The sequence below is a fragment of the Lontra canadensis genome, unplaced genomic scaffold (assembly GCF_010015895.1).
Source record: "Lontra canadensis isolate GAN:19392208 unplaced genomic scaffold, GSC_riverotter_1.0 scaffold1, whole genome shotgun sequence".
Classification (NCBI taxonomy): Eukaryota; Metazoa; Chordata; class Mammalia; order Carnivora; family Mustelidae; genus Lontra; species Lontra canadensis.
In genome coordinates, this window is record NW_022630995.1 from 80,884,739 (window position 1) to 80,908,753 (window position 24,015).

The window sequence follows — 24,015 nt, forward strand, 5'->3', positions numbered from 1 at the left end:
CGCCTGGCTCATGCAGTCCATTAGGCAGCCAACTCTTGGTTTCCACTCAGGTTGTGATCACAGGGTCATGGTCATGAGGTTGAGCCCCACATTAGGCTTTGTGCTCAGCTCAGAATCTGCTTAAGACTCTCTCTCCCTCTCCCCATGCCCCTTTCTTTTCTTTCTCTCTCTCTCTCTCTAATAAATAAAAATCTTTGGAAAAAATAGACTATCTTTATACATATAAATTTTATTTTCAAATTTTAAATCTTTAAATTTTTAATTTTTTAATTTAAAATTTTTTAAAAATTTAAAATATTTTTAAAATTTAAAATTTCATTTTTTTAAATTTAAAATTTATCCATTTAATTTCAGAAACGAACCGTTCTGAAATTGACTGTTTATTTGTATCTGTAAAGTACAGGTGATAACATCTACGTTCATTCATTCACTCTGTTAGTAAGTATTCTTGTAAATTCCCAGGTACCAGATATCATTCTAGGCATAAGAATGGCATAAGGATCCAAAACAAGACAAAGTCATTGTCAAGGAACTTAGTGTTAGTAGGACAAAGACCATAGACTTTGAACAAACATATTAACAAACAATCTTTTAGGTAATGAAAAGCACTCTGAATGAAAAGAAAAAAAAATAGCTCAGGGTAGAAAGAGAGAGGAAGGGAATGTTATTTTAGTTAGGGTGGTCGGGAAAGGCCTGAGCAGATATTTGAATAAAGAGCAAGCCATGTGAAGATATGAAAAAAGGGTAAACATACCAATTTGATTAAATGAATAAGTATTAATTAAGCATAGACTATGGGCCGGGAATCATTTTTGGTGCTGGTGAGAAAGCAAGTATAAAGACCCTGCATGATCAGGACAAACCAAAAGAGAGAAACAACAAAATGTATATGCACCATTAAACTATATCAACAAATGTCTACCAAACATAACACTCCTTAAAAACCTATTTCTAGATTATGGTTTTAAAAGTTTTTGCAATAAAACCATTTGTTTAAAGTCTCAGAATTCCAATATATCAAATAAAAATGATTTGTTCTGTTGAAGGATTTGGGGATGTCCATAGGCCCATCCACCTCCTCTTCAAAAGTTCTCATCCCACATTTAATTTCTTAGTTTTGATAATTGCACCATGGTTGTGTAAAATGTTAACATTAGGAGAAGCTGGGTATAGGATATATAGGAACTCTATGTACTAGTTTTACAACTCTTCTGTAAGTACAAACTTATTTCCAAGTACTAAGTTGAAAGAAAAAAAAAAAACTCCTGTCACTACCAAGCGGACCTTTTATAGGGTATTGGAAATACTACCATGCCTTGTTGACTTAACCTATTTATAAGAGACCTTCAGAAAGGGGCAACTCCTTTCTGGGTAGCTTATTTTGGTTTTTAATCATTCTCAACACCAAAAAATTATTTCTTATGACTCCTCAAACATTTCAGGTTCTGGTCTAAACCCCCTTTTTCAAGTTTTGTTATCAATTAAGAGCATTAAGTTGCCTTCTACAAAATACTACTTCATGATATGTTTAGGGACCATATAATTCTCCATCAACCTTCTTTCTACAAGTTAATAGCAATACCTTTATCTTTTATCACACATTTTCTTTTTCTACATTTGAATCATTTTAAACTCTCCTTAACATTCTTAAACTATGGTGTCCACAGCTTACCAATGGACCTCCAAAAAATAAATAAATAGAGATAAAATTAAAAGAGGATCCAGTCAGTGTCTGTATCTAGGGTGAGAAGGGAGTAATATTCAGACTTTATATACAATATTCCTATTTGGATATTATTGCCATAACAACCTCACTACATTACCATATTTTGTTTTTTCTTACACATTTTTTCTCACCATTTATGACAGTTGTTAAGCCAAGTGCCCCAGGCATTTGCTCCTAACCAATGAACAGCCAGACTGGGAACTTCAAGTCTTTCAGCAAGTCACAACTGCCAAAAATGCTCTCTCGCCAGCAGACGTATTCCCTGAATTATATAAAGTGGAAATTCATTCTGAAATCATTCACCTGATATCATTAAGCAATAAGAAAAGTAAATCAGCTAAGTCTGTGACCCTGTCTGTTGGACCTCTCCATGCTTTATTTCCCTGTATGAAAAATAAGGATAAGAGTGTTTACCAACTTCACATGAGTGTTTTAAGAGTTGATTAATGCTTGAACAGCACCATCTGATGAGAGGTTCTGCAGCTGTTAACAGTTATCATAGGTTATGGAATGCCTGGGTCCCTCAAGAGTATTCCCTTGAATCTTGGTACTATGACTATAGGTAACTTGCTGAGACCTGTCACTAGTTTGTGACCTAACTGTACTTTCAGACATGCACACTGAGCGCCAGTAAGGCTATCACCCAAAGCTGAAAAGCAGTTTTTCTAATGCTGCAGGCTCATGCACAAGGCACCAAAATAGCACTAGAAATACTATACCCATATTGCTTTATCCTAGACATCTGACACTTGTAAAGCTCATGCCAAATTTCTTGTCACATATGTGTCTGGAAGGCTTCGTGCTGAGAGGCATTTCTTATCTTCTGACATTTTAGAGAACTGCACAGAGCTAGACAAGCATAGACCCTCCTTCAAACAGGCATGAGGCAAATGTAAGCATTCTTTTCTGGTGACCTCCAACAGCCCTCATTGGACAAGATCCAAGACACTCCTTCAGCACATCTGCAATCCTTAGCATGCCCCAAAATGTTTGAGTGTGCTTCTTCCAGTTAAGAGCCGATGTGCCATGGCTCTCCAAGGTCATCTGGAAATGATATGCCCATTAGCTAAATGAGGAAATGTTACTGAAACCATAACATCAAATCTTCAGGGATCCAGGGGTCCAGATACTATGTCTCTAGTGACATAGTTCACCTCCATCTATTAAAATCAGGCTTCAGATCACTCTAATTACTGTTGTGACTGATTCCCTCAAACAGAAACTAAAATAGGATTTTTGCATATGATATAATAGTAGATAATTTCTAGTGATTTCCTTCTTTTCTGATCTTATCTATACAACCTGCTTGACAAGGTTGGTGCCATGGCAACCCCATCCCTAGCCACTAAGGAGCAAGGGGTTTTAGTGAGAGTCCCTAAAGCAACATGTGTCAGAATAATCTAGTTTTTGTTGTTTTGTTTGTTTTTTATTGTAAAGATTTTATTTATTTTAGAGAGAGATACAGAGTGTGAGTGGGGAGGGGCAGGGAAAGAACAAGAATCTCAAGCAGATCCCATACTGAGCACAGAGCCCAATGCAAGGCTAGATCTCATGACCCTGAGATCATGACCTGAGCCAAAACCAAGAGTTAGATGCTTAACTGCTTAACAAACTGAGCCACCCAGGTGCCCCAGAATAACCTAGTTTTAAATGCAAATTCCTGGGCCTTATTCCAGACCATTGACTCAAAAACCTCTGGTCCAAACCAAGAAGCCGCATTTTTAACTAATTCCTCAGATGATTTTTTTTTTGACGTTTTATTTTCCCAGGTAATTTTTATACACAGTAAATTGTTTTAAAGCTTGACAGAATTTTCAAGTAAATTAAGACTCACACAAACGCCCAGCTTGTTGGGAGAATTTCTGGTCATAAGAATATATATATAGCAGTCATTGAGTCATCTCCTCTAAACTCACCCGCAAGCAACAATGATAGCACTCAAGAGGAAGGAACACATTTCATGATTCCTTCCTTCCTGAGCCTCATTTTTCCTTCCCCTCTTTTGGAATAATAAGTACCATATGATGCTTCTGGCATACATTGCCTTGTATTGTTTAATTTCTTGTAATAGCTTTTTGTTGCTACTATATCAGATTATTGCAAAGTTTGCACAAATTTATTATCTTAGAGTTCTATAGATTAGAAGTCCAACATAAGTTTTACTGGGCTAAAATCAAGGTGACAGCAGGGCAGGTTCCTTTCTGGAGGCTATAAGGGAGAATCCATTTCCTTACCTTTTCCAGCTTCTAGAAGCTTCCCATAATTCTTGGCTCATGGCCCTCTTTCTCCATCTTCAAAGCAAATACCACTGCATCCTACTATTCCTCACATTTCTTTCTGATTCTCTTCTTTTCCCTCCCTCCTTCACTTTGAAGGACACTTGTGATGACACTGGGGCCATTCAGATAATCCAGGATAATTTCCTATCTCAAGGTTCTTAATATGTGATTATATCTACACAGTCCCTTTTGCCATGTAAGATAACATTTTTTCACAACTCCCAGAGATTAAGACATGGACATTTTTGGTGAGGACATATTCTGCATACCACACTTTTCATCTGTAATAAGAAGAATATCTTCCTTTGGATTCCCGCCAAAGCAGACTCTGAGACTAAGATTTAAGTACAAGTCCGAGGAAGCCAAGCAAGGAGTGGAGAAGTGAGGCAGTAAGGGAGGAAAGCAAATAAGTGAGTTAATGAGCAGGGTACCACTACAGGCAGTGGACTGAATTCCTCTGAACACTTTTAGAATAGTTCCACCAATGGGGAAAAAACCTGGGGTATTATTTACCAATTCATGTCATTTACAAGTTAGGGGTCACATTAACTCCCAACACTTTAGGCACTTCCTGCTCCACAGTTGTGGAAGGACTCCATAGCTACAGAATGTCCTTAACAAAGACACACATGAGGCCATAAGTCTGTTCCATTGGAGGGCCCTCCAGAGTGGACCAAGGGGATGACAGCCTCTGAAACAAGGGGCTTTGTTTTTCAGGTAAGTGTAGTATTATGTATCAAAAGTTTAAATTTTCATATTCTTTGACCAAGCAATTCCACCTCCAGAGAATTTATGCTAAGGGCATAATTGGACACATATGTAATGACAGTCTGTAATATTTTAAAAATTGGAAATAATTTAAATTTCCATTAATAGGGGATTAGTTGAATTATGGTGATATAATTGAACACTCTGCTATAATTAAATATAATGATGTTCATCTACATTTACTGAGTAAGAAAACAGTTCCTGACATACTTCTGAGAAAAAAAGCAGGTTACAAATAGTAAGTATATTATAAATCCATTTATGTAAAATTATGTATGTATAATATATGTGTGTGTGTATGCATAGCAAGATGGCTGGAAGAATGTTCATCAAAAGTCTAACAGTAGTTATTTCTAGGAAGCAGAATTTTTCATCCTTTATATTTTCTCCTTCATACTTCTGTGTGCTACAAAAAATTTTACAATAAACAATGCATTATTGGGGCACTTGAGTGGCTCAGTTTGTTAAGCAACTGCCTTTGGCTCAAGTCATGATCCTAGGGTCCCTGCTTGGCAGGGAGTCTGCTTCTCCCTCTCCCTCTGCCAGTCCCTTCACCCTACCCCCAAGCCCTACCCCCCTATCCTGCTCATACACACGCACACATGCTGTGTGTGTGTGTGTGTGTGTGTGTGTCCCCCCCGTGAAATAAAGTCTTTAAAAAAATAAATGACTTGTTTCTAAAAAAAAAAAAAAATGCATTATTAACCAATCACAAAAATAAATTTTCCATTAAAAAAATTCAAGTTTGTCCTAAAAGATAAGCTTCTTTTCAGGTCTAATATCATAATGTTCTATGTGCTTATAGGTACTTCTCCATTTTGAAACTGCATGAGTCTCAGGACCATGCATTACACAGAATACTTAGGGCATATTTTGAACACAGCAGGTGCTTAATAAATATTTATTCTTCAGTTGATTTTCATTAGTATGAAATGCAGTAAAACAACGCACTGAATAACTGGGTCACACTGAAATTTTCACACTGCATGGAGATGACTTCCCAAAATGCTGAGAGGCCTGGTGTGGCCTTATCAGGCAGAGATCTACCACAGCAGGCAAAGGCAGGCCTGCACTGTATGGACACACCCGCATCATACTAGAGATGCTATCAAGAGCCCCACTTCATTCAGGTAGAGGTGAAAAGCAACGCAAGTACAGCCTTACAATTTTACAGCACAAACAAGACGAATGGAATCTGTGTCAACCTATGAGAAATTATTTCAACAGTTTAACCCCTGAAACTCTAGGCCTTCCAGAAGAACATTGTACTTCCATTTCTGCATGATGGCTGAGCTAACTGGAGGCACAGAGATGAAAAACAATGGAAAAGAACAAGCCATGCTGTGCCCATAGCATAATAGGAAGAGGAATATTTAAGTAGAAACCTTCATAGTCTTCTCTCCAGATCCCATGTCTCCCTCTTATGTCTGAAGGGAAAAAGTTTTCACCTGTCCAGGTTGTTCTTGGACTCTCCTTTGTTGCTCAGAATCTGAATAATGAGTGGATAGAGATAAAAACAGAAAACAAACAAGTCCCAGTAGATCTCTATATTAAAGAGCTAAGAGAGGTGGTAAGCGGAGAAAAGAGGGAGGGAGACCAAAGAATCAAGTGGAATGGATGCGGGGGAGAATTCATGAGATTGAGAGGTGTCAGTGAGAGATTAAAAGTTTTGGGGAGGTCCAAATGTACATGTGGAAGGGAATGAGGATGACAGTGAAGCAGATAGATTTTTTATATTAAGAATACCTACTGCATACTACAATTGAATCTAAATGGTATGCATTAGATGGGTGAATGCTATGGTATTTGAATTGTATCTCAATAAAAGTTTTTAAAAAAATATTCTCCCAGAAGAATGCACACCCCACTTTAGCAGTTTATTGATACAGTAAAAAATATTTTAAGAGGGGCACCTGGGTGGCTCAGTGGGTTAAAGCCTCTGCCTTCGGCTCAGGTCATGATCTCAGGGTCCTGGGATCGAGCCCCGCATTGGGCTGTCTGCTCAGCGGGAAGCCTGCTTCCTCCCTCTCTCTCTCTGCCTGCCTCTCTGCCTGCTTGTGATCTCTCCCTGTTAAATAAATAAATAAAATCTTAAAAAAATATATTTTAAGAACTCTAGGTACTATACTACGTCTTTGAATTCATTCTTGCACAGAGACTGAGCCATGTGGAACTTCAGTTATGTTTGGGTTATGATAGATTAGAGAGAGGATCCTTAAAGATCCTCTAGTCCAACCTCTCATTTCAAAGGTGAGGAAATGAAGCTGGGAAGGCTAAGTCAGTTTTCATGGTTACACAGTAGCAAAGCTGGGAACTATGGAGGTCTGATCTTATGTCTTTTGAAATCCATCACACCACCCCCACCAACACTCTTCCTGCTATTGTTAACAGAAAGAAACAAGTTGAGGATAAACATGATTAGAACACATGGTTATTATGCCCATGGCTCAGTCCAGTTTTTCTGGCCTTTGGAACAAATCAGTCAGATTGGCATCAATCCAAACAGTTGCACACCATAGCCCAGCTAATAGCCAAAGCCATAGAGATTCAGCCTTTCTGGTCCAAGCCTGGAGAATAATCATACTCACAATGGCAGGGTTGCCCTTGCCTCCTTTTGAAGAACAACAGGAAATAACAGTAGTTACCATTTACATGGGCACTCATCCATGCATCAACTTGGGCAGGACTGTCAGACCCCCTTGACACTGGAATTTGGAGAGTGCAATTTTTAAAAAGAATTTAAAAACTACTTAATGTCACTAATGTAAATAACACCCATCTGTGAATCACGTCAGAAATTTACAAAGTTAATTATGGGGATTGCATCTCTGATGCTCTCCCAGGATGGCTCTGGCACCTGCTATGTGCTAGGCGCTGGTCTAGACATTTTACATATGGCATCTCTTTAATCCCCACAATAATTCTATTACATGGGTATTAATCACTCCATTTTAATTAAAAAAAAAAAACTGACACCTGACGTGAGCAGGACCAAAGAAGTAAGAGACAAATTCTAATGTCAATACAATATTCTTAGGGCTCAAGGACAGCAATCTTCATGATATGATTTAAGGCTATATCAGGAGAATCCCCTTTTATCACAAGAAAGAAACCCTGGTGCCTGTCATTTCATTGTTAGTTTCATCCATCTGCAACTGAAATTCCCTTAGTCAACTATGAAATTAAAAATAATCTCTGCATTAATTGGAATAGACAATATTGTGCTACAGAACAAACTAGAATCTCAGTGACCTGACATAATAAAAGTATTTCTTGCTCATGGAAAGTCAAATGCAGATGTTTGAAGTCCTTTAAAGGAATCAAGGATGAGATAAAGAGAGGACAGGAGATAAATGGTAAAGGATGTTTTAGATTCACAGCATGGAGATCATGGAGGCCTACAAGTGGAGAACATCATTTCCACTTATATTCTGTGGGCCAGGACTCAGTCACATGGCCAACCTAATTGCACAGGCAGCTGGGAAATATAAGGAGGCGGAGAGATGGGTGAGCACTATAATCCCTGCCAAACTCCTTAAAAGAATTATTGCTTTGGTTCTTATTTGTCAGCATATTAGTTAATAAGAGTGACAACACTAGGCCCAAGTAAAATGTAAGCAATCTCTTCTTTAGGATAGGACTAGCAAGGAAGAGATAAAAAAGGGACAGTAACAGAGACAAATGTACATACTTGAAATTTTGTTGATTTTTGTTTTACTTGAAAGATCAATCTACTAAACTCACTGTGTCTCCAGCTCATTGCTCATGCTTCCAATGGATTTGGTTGTGAGGTGAATTAGACTTTATATTTTCTAAGTATAAATTGTCTCAGAAATATCAGAAATAAAGCCATTTTGTTCATTTTATTAAGAGAAGCAACTAGATACTTTGGGAGATACGACTAAATGAATAATAACATTTTCCTGATAAGCTGACTATAGTAGTTATTAACAAATTCACCATTTGCCAACTTATTTCTACTGTACACAACAATAAAACAATAAACTGGCCTGAAAAGTAAACAATAAATCAAATTTAGAGAAAAGCAAACAATAAATCAAATTCAGAGATTTTAAATCATATAGTTCAAGGAAAATTATGATTTATAATTTATTAAGACATTAATAATAACTGTTGGTACATGACCCAATTAAGACAGAAACCTGGCTTGAATCCTCCTCTTCATTGAGTCTAATCACCAACTGGATTTAATTTTATCTCTAAAATATCTTTCAAGTTCATCATCTTCTCTTCATTTTTCTATCCCCACTCTTCCCACCTCAAACTTTCTCACCTGGAGTATCCTATCATCTCTTAGATGATTTCCCTGCATTCAGTCTTGCCCACCACTTCAATCCTTCCCTGGAAGGGACTGAGCTTGAAACTGCAGGGTACAAGGGAATCTTTCTAGAAGCTAGTTGAGCATGCTGATTTCCATCCCCACCCTCACACAGAAAATCTGATTCAATGGATCTGGAGTGCAGTTCAGAGTTCTGAATTTTTAACAAGCACTGCAAAAGATTTTTTAAAATTTTTTACTTAAATTCAATTTAGTTAACATATAGTATATTATTAATTTGGGGGGTAGAATTTAGTGATTCATCAGTTGCATACAACATCTAGTGCCCATTACCATAAGATACTCTAGTTAAGAGTCTCCAGTTAAGAGTCTCTTATGGTTTGCCTCCCTCTCTGTTTTTATCTCATTTTATTTTTCCTTCCCTTCCTGTATGTTCTTCTGTTTTGTTTCTTAAATTCCACATATGAGTGAAGACAATTTTAATGTGTGTGGTCCTTGGAGAAACACTGCTCCACACAATATCTGGCAAAAAATCCCAAGTTTCAATTGCCAATCCTCAGTTTAAATCAGTTGAATGGCTGGTCAGTGCCTGCTGAATAAATTCTAAGCCCTGTATCATGGAATATAAAGACTCTATGACTCAGGCCTTGAATATCTTTACAGACTCATGTTTCACTATTCTTCCTCAAACCTTACACTTCCAAACCACCAATGCCAAACTATTTGTCTTTCCCAAGCACATTATCTTATTTCTTACATCTACATTAGCCCATGCTGTTCCAGCTACTCAAAATTTCCTTGCACATCGTCTTCCTGATAAACCAGTATTTACCTTCAAAATTGAGTTCAAGTCACTTCCTTTGTTAATTTCCTCAAATATGCCACCATTGACAGATAAAGTTTTCCTCCTCTTTTTTCCTCCTGAATGATCCTGACCTTTGTATATACTTCTATGATTGCACATCTTTGTTTACATTCCTCTCGTCCCCTATCTGTTCATCATCTTAACTCCTTGCTTCAGCTCTGTGCCTGGCATGTAGAAGGCACTAGATAGATGTTACTGAATGACAGATAAATAGGAAAACTGAACTCCGTTGAGAATAGCAACAAATACAAATTTCTCTTTGGACTGTTTAAGTTAAATATTATAGTTCAGTTCAATTTATAGCATTTTTCTCTTTCCTACATTATTCAAATTATTTCTACAAACTTTTTGAAAGCCTGCTATGCAAGTCATTGTACAATAGTGTTTCTTTTCTTTTCCCTTCTTTTTCAATAGTAGTGTTTCTTAAAATCCAATGTTTATGTGCTAAAAACAATAAGATATGTTTTCTTTGCCTTTTGTTCTCTATCACTCTTTCATTAATTTTCTTATTTAACTAATGGTTTCTGTCCCAGATAAACAGACTACTAGCAATTTAAGGATTATCTGTTATCCTTTGAGATGCTTTATACTAGTAATAAGTGTTTTTCTCCAAAAAAAGCTAGAATTTCTTTCCTAATAGTAGAGTATCAGGTAATGTTAAAGTGATTTCCATACATTTGTGTTTCTACTTAATGGGCTTCCTTGGAGGAAGTGCAGGATAAAGTAAATAGCAGCCTAATACCTAACCCACATCCCTAACCAATCAATAAGTTGTATTTGATTTCTGCTTTTTTTTTTCCCCAACTGAATGACCTAAGCATCTAACTCACATCCTGAGGGAGACTGTTAAGTAATAGAATGGACCTCTGTCTTTCTTTATCTCTGGATCTTTGTACTTAATTCAAAGACCTCCTCTGGATTCTGAAAGCAGACTGTGACATTGAAAATGTGTCATAAATATTGTAGCCTTGATCATCCCTAGGTGAACTAAAACACTTCTTTTGTATATCTATTCAAAAGTTCAGGTTAGGATCTTAAGCCTGTACATAAAAATGCGCTTAAACATTGCTGAGTAATACAATTCCTTACATATATTATTACATAAATTTGTCTCTCAGAGAAGAAAATGTTACCATAAAACAGACAGTAAAACTCTGAAACTTGCCAAAATACTGCAATCTAAAACTATTTTCTAACAGAAGACACTGCTTCTTTTTAGCAGAAGAATTATTACAAATAACTCTAATTACAGAAGAGTTATTACAAATGTACTCTCTGACATCAAAACAGTATGAATAATTTTTTATCCTATATTTGTTGGCATAGAGTTACTTGGATGTGGTAAAAATATGTCCAGGAACAGTCTTCACTCTAGTGATAAACCTGTAAATTTTCCCTGCAAAGATGAAAACTGTCCACAGCAATCAATAGTAACACTCCAAGTCTAACATACCAAAACAACATAGTACGGGTGGTCAGAGAGCACTATAATCATTAACTGGAAATCACAAATCAATCCTGCCCAGGGAACAAGTGCCCTCAATGCAGCAATGGATCAAACTCAAAATTGTCCCAGAAAATACACAATGTAGAGTCACAAATATGCCCCAAGGAGGGCTAAGATTAATAATAAGGTTTAAAATCATTTGTAAAGGGGCTATACTTATTTTTTAAAAACAAAAATAACAAATGTTGATGAAAATATGGAAAAATTGGAACTCTCATACCATTACTGGTGGGAATGTGAAATGGTGACACTTTTTTAGCAGTTCCTCAATTAGTCAGACTTAGAATTAACACATGACTATAATTTTACTCCTAGGTACGTAGCCAAAGGAATAAAAAACAAGGACTCAAACAGATACATGAATGTTTGTAGCAGCTCTATTAACATCAAAAAGTCAGAAAAAATGCTAATGTTAACCAACAGATAAATGGATAAACAAAATGTAGTATATATATATATGGAATACTACTTAGTTTTATAACTGGAATGAAGTACTGATACATGCTAAAACATTGATAAACCTAGAAAATATGTTAAGTAAAAGATGCCAGTCACAGAAGGCCACATGATGTATGAATCCACTTATATGAAATATCCAGAATAGGCAAATTTACAGAAACAGAAAACAGATAGTGGTATCTAAGGGCTGTGAGGAGGGGAGAATGGGAGTGACTGCTTAATGCTCCTGCTGCTTTTTGGGGTGATGCAAATGTCTGGAGCAAGATAGTAGTAATAGTTGCATGACATTGTGAATATCCTAAGTTCCACTGAATTGCATGTTTAAAAATGGTTAAATGGTGACTTTCATAGTATGTGAATTCAACCACAATAAAAAACATCATTCGGCAACCAAATAATTCTTTTTTTTAATTTAATTTTATTTTTTATAAACATATAATATATTTTTATCCCCGGGGTACAGGTTTGTGAATCGCCAGGTTTACACACTTCACAGCACTCACCATAGCACATACCCTCCCCAATGTCCATAACACCACCCCCCCAACCCCCCTCCCCCCATCAACCCTCAGTTTGTTTTGTGAGATTAAGAGTCACTTATGGTTTATCTCCCTCCCAATCCCATCTGTTTTATTTACTCTTCTCCTACCCCCTTAACCCCCCATGTTGCGTCTCCTCTCCCTCATATCAGGGAGATCATATGATAGTTGTCTTTCTCCAATTGACTTATTTCGCTAAGCATAATACCCTCTAGTTCCATCCACGTCGTCGCAAATGGCAAGATTTCATTTCTTTTGATGGCTGCATAGTATTCCATTGTGTATATATACCACCTCTTCTTTATCCATTCATCTGTTGATGGACATCTAGGTTCTTTCCATAGTTTGGCTATTGTAGACATTGCTGCTATAAACATTCGGGTGCACGTGCCCCTTCGGATCACTACGTTTGTATCTTTAGGGTAAATACCCAGCAGTGCAATTGCTGGGTCTTAGGGTAGTTCTATTTTCAACATTTTGAGGAACCTCCATGCTGTTTTCCAGAGTCGGCAACCAAATAATTCTTAAAGATGTAATGCAATTCTGAGATATTCCACAATAAAAATACTTTTGATTAAAGTATGCTTATCAATACAAGCATTTACAAATTGCTTAAATATCAAATGTTAGTTTTAATGTAATTGTTCCATTTCTAAATAAACTTACCATTACAGTAGAATTTCAAAGAATCTTGAAAACAGATGATGTTCAGTGAATATTTGTTATAATACATTAGAAACTAGCAATGCTATAAGAGCCATAAAGGACAAACCCCACAGCTAATATCATACTCAATGGTGAAAAACTGAAAGCTTTTCCTCTAAGATGAGGAACAAGACAAGGATATCCATTCTTGACACTTTTATTCAACACAGTACTAGAAATCTCAGTTGTAGCAATTAGACAAGAAAAGAAATAAAAGGCAAATCTGAAAGCATCACAATTCTAAACTTCAAGTTATATTACAAAGCTGTAGTGATCAAAACAGTATGGTAATGGAACAAAAACAGACACACAGATCAATAGAACAGAGTAGAAAACCCAGAAATGAACCCATACCTATATGGTCAATAATCCTCCTAACAAAGCAGGAAAGAATACCCAATGGGAAAAGACTGTCTCTTCAACAAATGACATGGGGAAAACTGGAAAGCAACAAGCAAAAGAATAAAATTAGACCACTTTCTTACACCATACACCAAAACAAATTCAAAACGGATGAAAGACCTAAATGTGCTACTTGAAACCATAAAAAATCCTAGAAGAGAGTAGAGGCAATAATGTCCCTGATATCAGCTGTAGCAGTATTTTTCTAGATATGTCTCCTGAGGCAAGAGAAACAAAAGCAAAAATAAACTATTGGGATTTCATCAAAATAACAAGTTCCTGCAAAGTAAAAGAAATAATAAAACTAAAAGGCAATCTACTGAATGGGAGAAAATATTTGCAAGTGACATATCTAATAAAAGGTTAGTATCCAAAATATATAAAGAACTTACACAACTCAACACCCCAAAAATGAATAATCCAACTTAAAAATGGGCAGAAGACATGAATAGACATTTTCTCCAAAGAAGACATATAGCTGGCCAACAGAAATGTGAAAAGATATTCAACATCACTGACCATCAGGAAAATGCAAATGAAAAGTATACTGAGATATCATCTCATACGCATCAGAATGGCTAAAATCAACAATACAAGAAACAACAGGTGCTGGCAAGAATGTGGAGAAAGGGGAACCCTCTGGCACTGTTGGCAGGAGTACAAACTGCTGTTGTCACTCTGGAAAATGGTATGGAAGTTCCTCGAAATTTAAAAATAGAACTGCCCTATGATCCAACAATTACACTACAAGGTGTTTACCCAAAGAATGTAAAAATACTAACGCAAAGAGATACATGTACCCCGATGTTTATAGCAACATTATCTACAATAGCCAAATTATGGAAACAGTCAAAATGTCCAGTGACTGATGAATGAATAAAGAAGAAGTGGGATATATATACACATACATATATGTATACATACATTTATATATATACACAGACATATACATATGTAATGGAATATTACTCAGCTATAAAAAGAATGAAACCTTGCATTTGTAATGACATGGCTGGAGCTAGAAAGTATTATGCTAAGCAAAATAAGTCAATCAGAGAAAGATAAATACCATATGATTTCACTCATATGTATAATTTAAGAAAAAAAAACAGCAAAGAGAAAATCTTCTTTGAGAAGGAGGCAAACCAAGAAAAGTCTCCTTTTTTGTTGTTTATTTATTTATAATGTCAACATCCAATGTGGGCTTCAAACTCATGACCCTAAGATCAAGAATCTCATGCTGTACCAACTGAGCTAGGCAGGTGCCCCAAGAAATAGATTCTTAACTATAGAAAGCAAATTGATGGTTACCAGAGGGGTAGTGGGTGGGAGATGGGTAAAATAGGTGATGGGGATTAAGAAGTACACTTGTGATGAGCACTGGGTGTTGTATGAATGTGTTTAATCACTATATTGTACACCTGAAATTAACATTACACTGTCTATTAACTAACTGGAATTTTTAAAAAAAAATTTTAAAAAGAGAAATGAAAGGCATCCAAATTCGTAAAGAAGAAGTAAAACTCATTATTTGCAGATGACATGATACTATATATAAAAAACTCTAGATGTAAACAAAAACTATTAGAACTAATAAATGAATTCAATAAAGTTATGGGATATAAAATTAATATATAGAAATCTGTTGCACTTCTATACACTAATAGTGACCTGGCAGAAGAAAACAATCCCATTTACAATTATACTCACAAGAACAAAATATCTAGGAATGCATTTAATTAAGGAGGTGAAAGATCTGTACTCTGAAAACTGTAGGACACTGATGAAGGAAATTGAAGATTACACAAATAAATGGAAAGATACGCCATGCTCATGAACTGGAAGAATTAATAATATTAGAATGTCCATACTACCCAAAGAAATCTACAGATTCAATGCTATCCCCATCAGAATACAAGCAGTATTTTTCACAGAACTAGAACAAATAATCCTAAAATTTGCACAGAACCACAAATAACCTCAAATAGCCAAAGCAATCTTCAGAGAGAAAAACAAAACTGTAGGTGCCATATTCCTAGATATCAAGCTATACCACAAAGCTACAGTAATAAAAAAGTATGGTACTGTCACAAAAAGAGACACACAGATAATGAAATAGGATAGAAAGCTTAGAAATAAATCCATAATTATATGGTCAATTAATCTATGACAAAGAAGGCAAGAATATATAATGGGGAAAGGATGGTCTCTTCAATAAATGATGCTGGGAAAACTGAACAGCTACATGCAAAAGAATGAAACTGGACTGCTTTCTTACATCATACACAAAAATAAACTCAAAATGGATTAAAGACCTAAATATGAGACCTGAAGCCATAAAAATTCTTGAAGACAACACAAGCAGTAATTTATTCTGATATCAGCCATAGCAACATTTTTCTAGATATGTCTCCTAAGGCAAGGGAAACAAAAGCAAAAATAAACTATTGGGACTGCATCAAAACAAAAAGTTTTTCCACAGTATAGGAAACTATCAATAATACAAAAAGGCAACCCACTGAATGGGAGAAGATATTTGCAAATGATATATTCAATAAGGGGTAATATAAAAATATATAAAGAACTTAAACAACCCAACACACACACCAAAACAAAACAAAACAAAACAAACAACAACAATAAAAAAACTCCAAACAATCCAATCCAAAAATTAGTAGAGGATCTAAATAGACATTTTTCCAAAGAAGACATGCAGATGGCCAACACATGAAAAGATGTTCAACATCACTAATCATCAGGGAAATGCAAGTCAAAACCACAGTGAGATACTACCTGATACCAGTCAGAATTGTTAGTATCAAAAAGACAAGAAATAACAAGTGTTGTTGAGGATGTGGAGAAGTGGGAATTCTTGCACACTGCTTGTGGAATTGGCACCAGCACAACCAAATTGGGACAACTGCTGTGAAAACCAGTATGAAAGTTCCTGAAAAAATTAAAAATAAAAATGCCATATGATCCAGGAAATCTATTGCTGGGTATTTTCCTGAAGAGAATGAAAACACTAATTCTAAAAGATACATACAGCCCTATGTTTATTGCAGAATTACTTACAATAGCCAAGATATGGAAGCAACCAAATTATATATCAATGGATGAATGGATAAAAAAAGATGTGGTGTATTTATACAACAGAACATTATTCAGCCATAAAAAAAGAATAAAATCTGCCATTTGCAACAACATGGTTGGACCTAGAGGGTATCAGGCTAAGTTAAATAAGTCAGACAGAGAAAGACAAATACCATATGATTTCACTTATATGTGGAATCTGAAAAACAAAACAAATGAACAAACAAAACTGAAACAGACTCTTAAATACAGAGAACAAATTGGTGGTTGCCAGAGGAGGGTGGGTGAAATAGGTAAAGGAGATTAAGAGGTTCATAACTGGAACAAAGTTCCAGTTATAAAATAAGTAAGTCACAGGGATGAAAAGTACAGCCTACAGAATGGCTAAAATTAACAAGTAGGGAAATGACAGATGTTTGCAAGGATGTGGAGAAAGGGGAACCCTCCTACGCTCTTGGTGGGAATGCAAGCTGGAAAACAGTGTGGAGGTTCCTCAAAAAGTTGAAAATAGGAACGCCTGGGTGGCTCAGTCAGTTAAGCATCTGCCTTTGGATCAGGTCATGATCCTGGGGTCTTGGGATCAAGTCCCTCATTGGGTTCCTTGCTCAGCCGGGAGCCTGTTTCTTCCTCTGCCTGCTGCTCCCCTCTGCTTGTGTTCCCTCTCTCTGACAAATAAGTAAAATCTTAAAAAAAAAAAAAAAAAATTGAAAATAGAGCTACCTTATAACCCAGAAATTGTACTGCTAGGTATCTACTGAAAGATACAAATGTAGTGATCTGAAGGGGCACCAGCACCCCAGTGTTTATAGTAGCAGTGTCCATAATAGCCAAACTATGGAAAGAGCCCAGATGTCCATCCACAGATGAATGGATGAAGAAGATATGTTATATACAATAGAATACTATTCAGCCATCAAAAAAAATGAAATCTTGCCATTTGCAACGATATGTGGATGAAACTAGAGGGTATTATGCTAAGCAAAAATAAGTCTAGGAGACAATTATCTAGGAGACAAAATAAGTCTAGACAATTATCAATGATATCATATATAACATAGAATTTAAAAAACAAAACAGAAGATCATAGGGGAAGAGAGGGGAAAATAAAACAAGATGAAATCAGAGAGGGAGACAAACCATAAGAGACTCTTAATCTCAGGAAACAAACTGAGTGCTGCTGGAGGGGAGAGGTGTGGGGTGAATGGTGTAACTGGGTGATGGACATTAAGGAGGGCACGTGATGTAATGAGCACTGGGTATTACATAAGACTGATGAATCACTGAACTCTACCTCTGAAACTAATAATACATTACATGTTGATTAATTGAATTCAAATAAAAAGATCAAAAACAAAAAATACATTAACAAAAAAATTTAGAAAAAGAAAAGTACAACCTAAGGAATATACTCAATAATACCTTAATAACTTTGTATGGTGACAGATGTTATCTATATCTATCCTGGTAAGCACTGAGTAATGTATAGAATTGTCAAATCACTATGTTGCACATCTGAAACTGATATAACATTGTATATTAAGTATACTTCAACTAAAAAACAAACAAAAGTAGTAATACTACAAAGTCAAATAACATAAACCCCAAATTCATAACTTTGTTAATGTAAGATACTTACACATACCTATAGTTAAATGCCTTAAAAGACCACAAACTCTCAGAAGTCTGAGAATAACTAATGCTTTATTTTGAAACCAATAAACTTACAGCATCCCAAAGAACAACTGGCATGTATCATTATTCAGCATTATATATAAACCTGAAGATTCATGTATAAATATGAAGATCCACCAACAAAATTTATTCTGAGTGCCTATTATGTGTCAGGCACTTTTCTAGGCATTGGAAATTGAAAAATTGTTGAAACAAAGTCCTTTTCCTGAAGGATTTTAGCAATAAAATGGAAACCATGCATCTTTTACATACTATGATTTTACATAGGCCAATAATGCCACCCAGAACAGTAGAGGGATAAACAGGCAACTAGAGTCAATTGTAAGTACACATAAAGAACTTTTTGCTATTATCTTCCTAAGTGATATTTTAAACAAAGCACCAATAAATCAGAATCTTCATGTTGTCATCCAAACAACTACTAAGAAACATTATGCTGGATATTTGAGTTGGTAATCACATTCTCCTAAACTTCTAAGCTCTGTTTTATTCATGTTTTGTCTCCAAAATCAATAGGAATAGTGGGTAAATATCTCATTTCAGGCTGTTACCACTAGGAAAGAAAGGTTTGATACACAGAATCCTGTACTAGGTGCTACAGATAACTGAGAGTTCATGGAAGATACCCTGCATTTGTGTAATGTGCCATCTGACGGGTAGCCAAAATGCCCTTTAGAACTATCTAAGAGTAATTATGGAGTAACATAAGATCTAAACACATATGAGTCAATGTAGTATAAACCAAGCTTCCATGTGCTTGAGAATGTGAAATGCAAACTATGCATAATCAGAGCACTTACCTGGTACCCAATGCCCTTCTCATTCCACATAGACTATGGTTTCCTTGCTTCTTTGAAGTCTAGCAACAATTCTAGCTAGGCTCTGTTTTCTTCATATCACATGTAGGGGTCGAGGAGAGGAAATCTAGGACTTACTATGTTGCCAGGCCCTTTGATAGGCATTTTTCTATTTAACCTCACAAAAACCCAAGCTAGTTTTATCATCATCCTCAGTCCCATTTAATACTTGCCCAAAATCACAGAGCAACAAAATGGTTGGAAAGGCGTCATTGGACCCTAGTTTAATTTCAAAGAATATTTTTCCACACTATTTTGCTCCATGATGCCACATTCCTGATACTATACTCTAACAGTTGTTGCCCTAAAGTAATGGCACTTACCCAGAAGTGCTTCTCAAAATCACCCTAAGAGCATTTTCAAAATATACATACTGAGAGCCATATATGAGTCAGAAAATATGGAAGTGGAGCCTGGACACATATCTTAAAAATTCCCCCAAGGAATTTTATATACTAATCTGGTTAAGAAGGTCTGCCTTCAGATAGGATTCCGGAAGAAAACATTAATTACGTAATTCAAGAAAATTTCACACACTGAAGAACATGAATTTACAGATGAAAGGGCTCAAGAAATGCCTGGCCTGACTGATGATAATAGATCCATATGAAGGCACATTATTATGAAATTTTAGAATCCTAAGAAAATGACTCCAAAGAGATTCCTTTTTTTTCTTTAAGTCATATATAAAGAATGTGGAATAAGAATGGCTTTAGACATTTTTACAACATTACTGGAAACTAGAAGACAAAGGGACAATGGCTTCAAAAATCAGAAGAAAACTATCTGCAACCTAGAACTTTATCTCCAGCCAAACTATTAGTCAAATATGAAGATAATATAAAAAGCATCTTCAGACATGCAAGGACTCAAAAATTGACTTTCCATACACCCTTTTTTTAGAGATTGTGGTTCCATTAGAATGAATGAGTTACAAGAATATTTTGAGAAAAAATAAGACAGGAGCTCCTTTCTTAAAAAAGGATCTGACACAGAAGAGAACAAAGGGAATCCCCAGTTTCAGGTTAAAGGGTGCCAACAGACTGACAACTGTGTACCAGGCCAAGGACAACCAGTCAAGATCGAGTGGTCAAAAACCAAGTCAGAAAACTCCAGAAAAGACTGTCCCAAGAAATGAAGTCAATTGAATACCTGATGTTTCTGAGTATACTGAAAAGTAATACTGAAAATCTACAGAGTTTGAGGTTGAATTATATAAACTGAATGTATGCAAACTTTCCTGTAAAGGGCCAGTTAGTAAATATTTTAGGTTTTTCAAGACATAGAGTCTCTGTTACACTATTTTACTTTGCTGTTGTGGAGTAAAGCTGATACTGTGGAGTAAATGCTGACTCCTGATATAAGCATAGAAAAAACTCTGGGGCGCCTGGGTGGCTCAGTGGTTAAAGCCTCTGCCTTCGGCTCAGGTCATGATCTCAGGGTCCTGGGATCGAGTCCCGCATCGGCGGGCTCTCTGCTCGGCGGGGAGCCTGCTTCCTCCTCTCTCTCTCTCTCCCTGCCTCTCTGCCTACTTGTGATCTCTGTCTGCCAAATAAATAAATAAAATCTTAAAAAAAAAAAAAAGAAAGAAAAAACTCAACAGGGGCCCCTGGTTGGTCAGTCACTGTAGCATGTGAGTCTTAATCTTGGGATTGTGAGTTCAAGCCCTGCACTGAGTACAGAGATTACTTCAAAAAAAATCTTTAGGGATGCCTGGGTGGTTCATTCACTTAAGCATCAGACTCTTGATTTTGGCTCAGATCATGACCTCAGGGTCTTGAGATCAAGCCCCATATACAGCTCCTCACTCAGTGTGGAGCCAGCTTAAGATTCACTCTCTTCCTGTGCCCCACCACCCCCACCCTGCTCACACAGATGTGCTTTCTCCAAAAAAAATAAATAAATAAAATAAGAAAGTGAAAACGAATTTAAAAATTTTTAAAAAGGAAAAGAAAAAACTCACATTTATAAACATAAAAATTATTAATTCCCAGGAAAATAAAAGTTGTACAGAGAAGTAGTAAATGTTATCATGGATCAGAGAAGTGGTAATAAAATTTACATAACCATAATCAGGGAACTATTGCATATTGGTGCTATTAAAATAACTACATGTTAGAAGGATGAAGGAATGGGAAATATGTAAATATGTGATACATGCAAAGGAGAAGAGTGGAAGAAAGTTAACCTTCAGGGGCACCTGGGTGGCTCAGTGGGTTAAGCCTCTTCAGCTCAGGTCATGATCTCAGGGTCCTGGGATCGAGCCCCACGTGGGCTCTCTGCTCAGTGGGGAGCCCTTTTCCCCCTCTCTCTCTTTGCCTGTCTCTCTGCCTACTTGTGATCTCTGTCAAATAAATAAATAAAATCTTTAAAAAAAGGAAAAGAAAGTTAACCTTCATCTTTCATACTAGTAAATAATATCTAAAATGAAAATATCAAGAAGGAGCCAAAATGACACTTCTCAGCTCCAACTGAGGCCAAACTTGGCAGAGAAAATGTAATGGAAAAGTGGGAATGAAGTGAGGAAACACTAATGTGCCAAGCCATTGTTGTCCAGATTTTTTTTTTCACTTGGACACAATTTACATTTAGTCTTTTTTTTAAAAAGTAAGCTAGTCTTTTCTCTACACAAAGCTTGAGATACTGTTAATTTTAAAAACCTATTCACTATCTCCATCAACATTATTTAAGTAAATGCTGAACATTATTCAAATTAAAGAAACAGATGTAGTAAAAAGTTAGTCAATGTACATATAAAACATATATACAAACATTAGAATATGTTATATTCTCACTTACGTATAAAAAGATTACCAGCATTTCTGTGAAATTCACCATACCTGGTAATATATACTCACACCAGCACGTAAGAGATATGTATATATTAATACAAAAGGGGGTAGTGGGGCACCTGGGTGGCTCAGTTTGGTTAAGCATCTGCCTTTGGCTCAGGTCATGATCCAGAGTCCCAGATGGAGCCCCACATAGGGATCCCCGCTCAGTGAGGAGCCTGCTTCTCCCTCTGCCTGCTGCTCCCCCTGCTTGTGCTGTATCTCTGTCAAATAAATAAATAAAATCTTTTAAAAACATAAAATGTAGTAGCTAAGGCAAGCTGCTTCCATTCAAATATGTTGGCAAAATAGTCACACCCCTTTTTTTTTTTTTTTATCATCAAACATCCTCCTAAAAATTAAATTCCCAAGACCAAATCCAATTATATAGTGGGCACTGAATATTTAAGGACCATTTTTTTGGTTCAGGATATTTTTAAAACTATTACTCAGAATGTCTATGGCACTGCCCACATGAGGAACTCTAAGAAGAAATGGACTGCTACCAAAAAAAAGCTCTAAAACTTCTCTCACATCAACACAATGAGACAAAAAGATCTGATCCTTCAAAAAAAAATTCATCTGCTAATGAAGATATAGACACTGCTACCAAGCTCATTAGAGAACTTCAGTATTACACACATATTGCCAGTTCTGGTAGAATATTACAGATACAGGCAAACCATCCTGTAGAAACCAGCTGATGATGGCTCAGTGCTTAAGACTAGACTTTGAGCAAATGCACAAGACTGGAATCACTAATAAAGGACTCAGAATCTAGAAGAGATCTCCCTAAATCATGTAGAGCAATGGGAACAGGATCCTAACCTAAATTGCTCCCTAAGCCACAAAAGTTGTGTTCTCACTGGCTTGTTAGGGATTTCAGAACCCCTGGAAAGCCTCTACAATTTTCTTTTGACAATCTAGGTTGTTGCTCCAACAGCTACATTTGAAATCTTAATAAAACTTCAAGTTAAGGAATCCTTTCAGGCATTGTAATACTGAAGAATGTAGTAAAACAACATCTTGAAATATTAACCTTTATTGTTTTCTGCACTTCTTGGACCCTTATCCTTATCCTTATCCTTATCCTTACAGAGAAGTATATCAAGAGTGAAGAAAGCAAGGTATAAACTTCATGTCCTATTTAATAAAAAACTAGAAAGAGAATAGTGAAAGGCAAACGATCCTCTCTCCTCTCCCAGGTTAATCTCCCTCTCTCCCACGATCCCTTATGCTGGGATTGAGAGAAAAACAGTGGTAGGTAGGGGTGACTTTCTGAGTAAATAAGAAAAATGGACTTAAACGAACAACATGGTAACAATACTAGGGAACCAAATGGAGGCTGGGTCAATCTTCATCAACCACCAATATCATTCAAATGTAAATCTTGGCTCCTAAGCCAAGCTGGGGAGCTATAGAGTGAGAGTGTGCCATTGACAAAGGCTTATAGATTATCCATGAAGCATCTACTGGATGGACACCCACTCAAGCCCAAAGCATGCAGAATTCCATGTGAACTGCCTCTTGAGGGACATCCCAATAAACTCAGAAGTTCATCACACTCAGAGAAACAGCAGATCATGAAAAGGGAGGCCTCAGCACCATATGAACTTGAATGGGACTAGAGAGTAGTAAGCTCTACCCCAATCACAGACATTTGGTCTGAGTGGCTCCTATTTGACTACAGAGCTACCCAAGCAGACACTCTAAAGAATCCAGTCTTTTTTTTTTTTTAAGATTTTTATTTATTTATTTGAGAGAGAGAGAATGAGCAGTGGGGAGGGGTAGAGGGGAGTATATATATATATATATATATATAGAGAGAGAGAGAGAGAGAGAGAGAGAAACAGACTCCCTTTTGAGCACAAAGCCCAATGCAGGGCTCAATGCAAGAACCCAGACATCATGACCTGAGATGAAGGCAAATGGTTAACCAACTGAGCCACCCAGGCACCCCTAAGGAATACAGGCTTAATAAGATTTATTTTT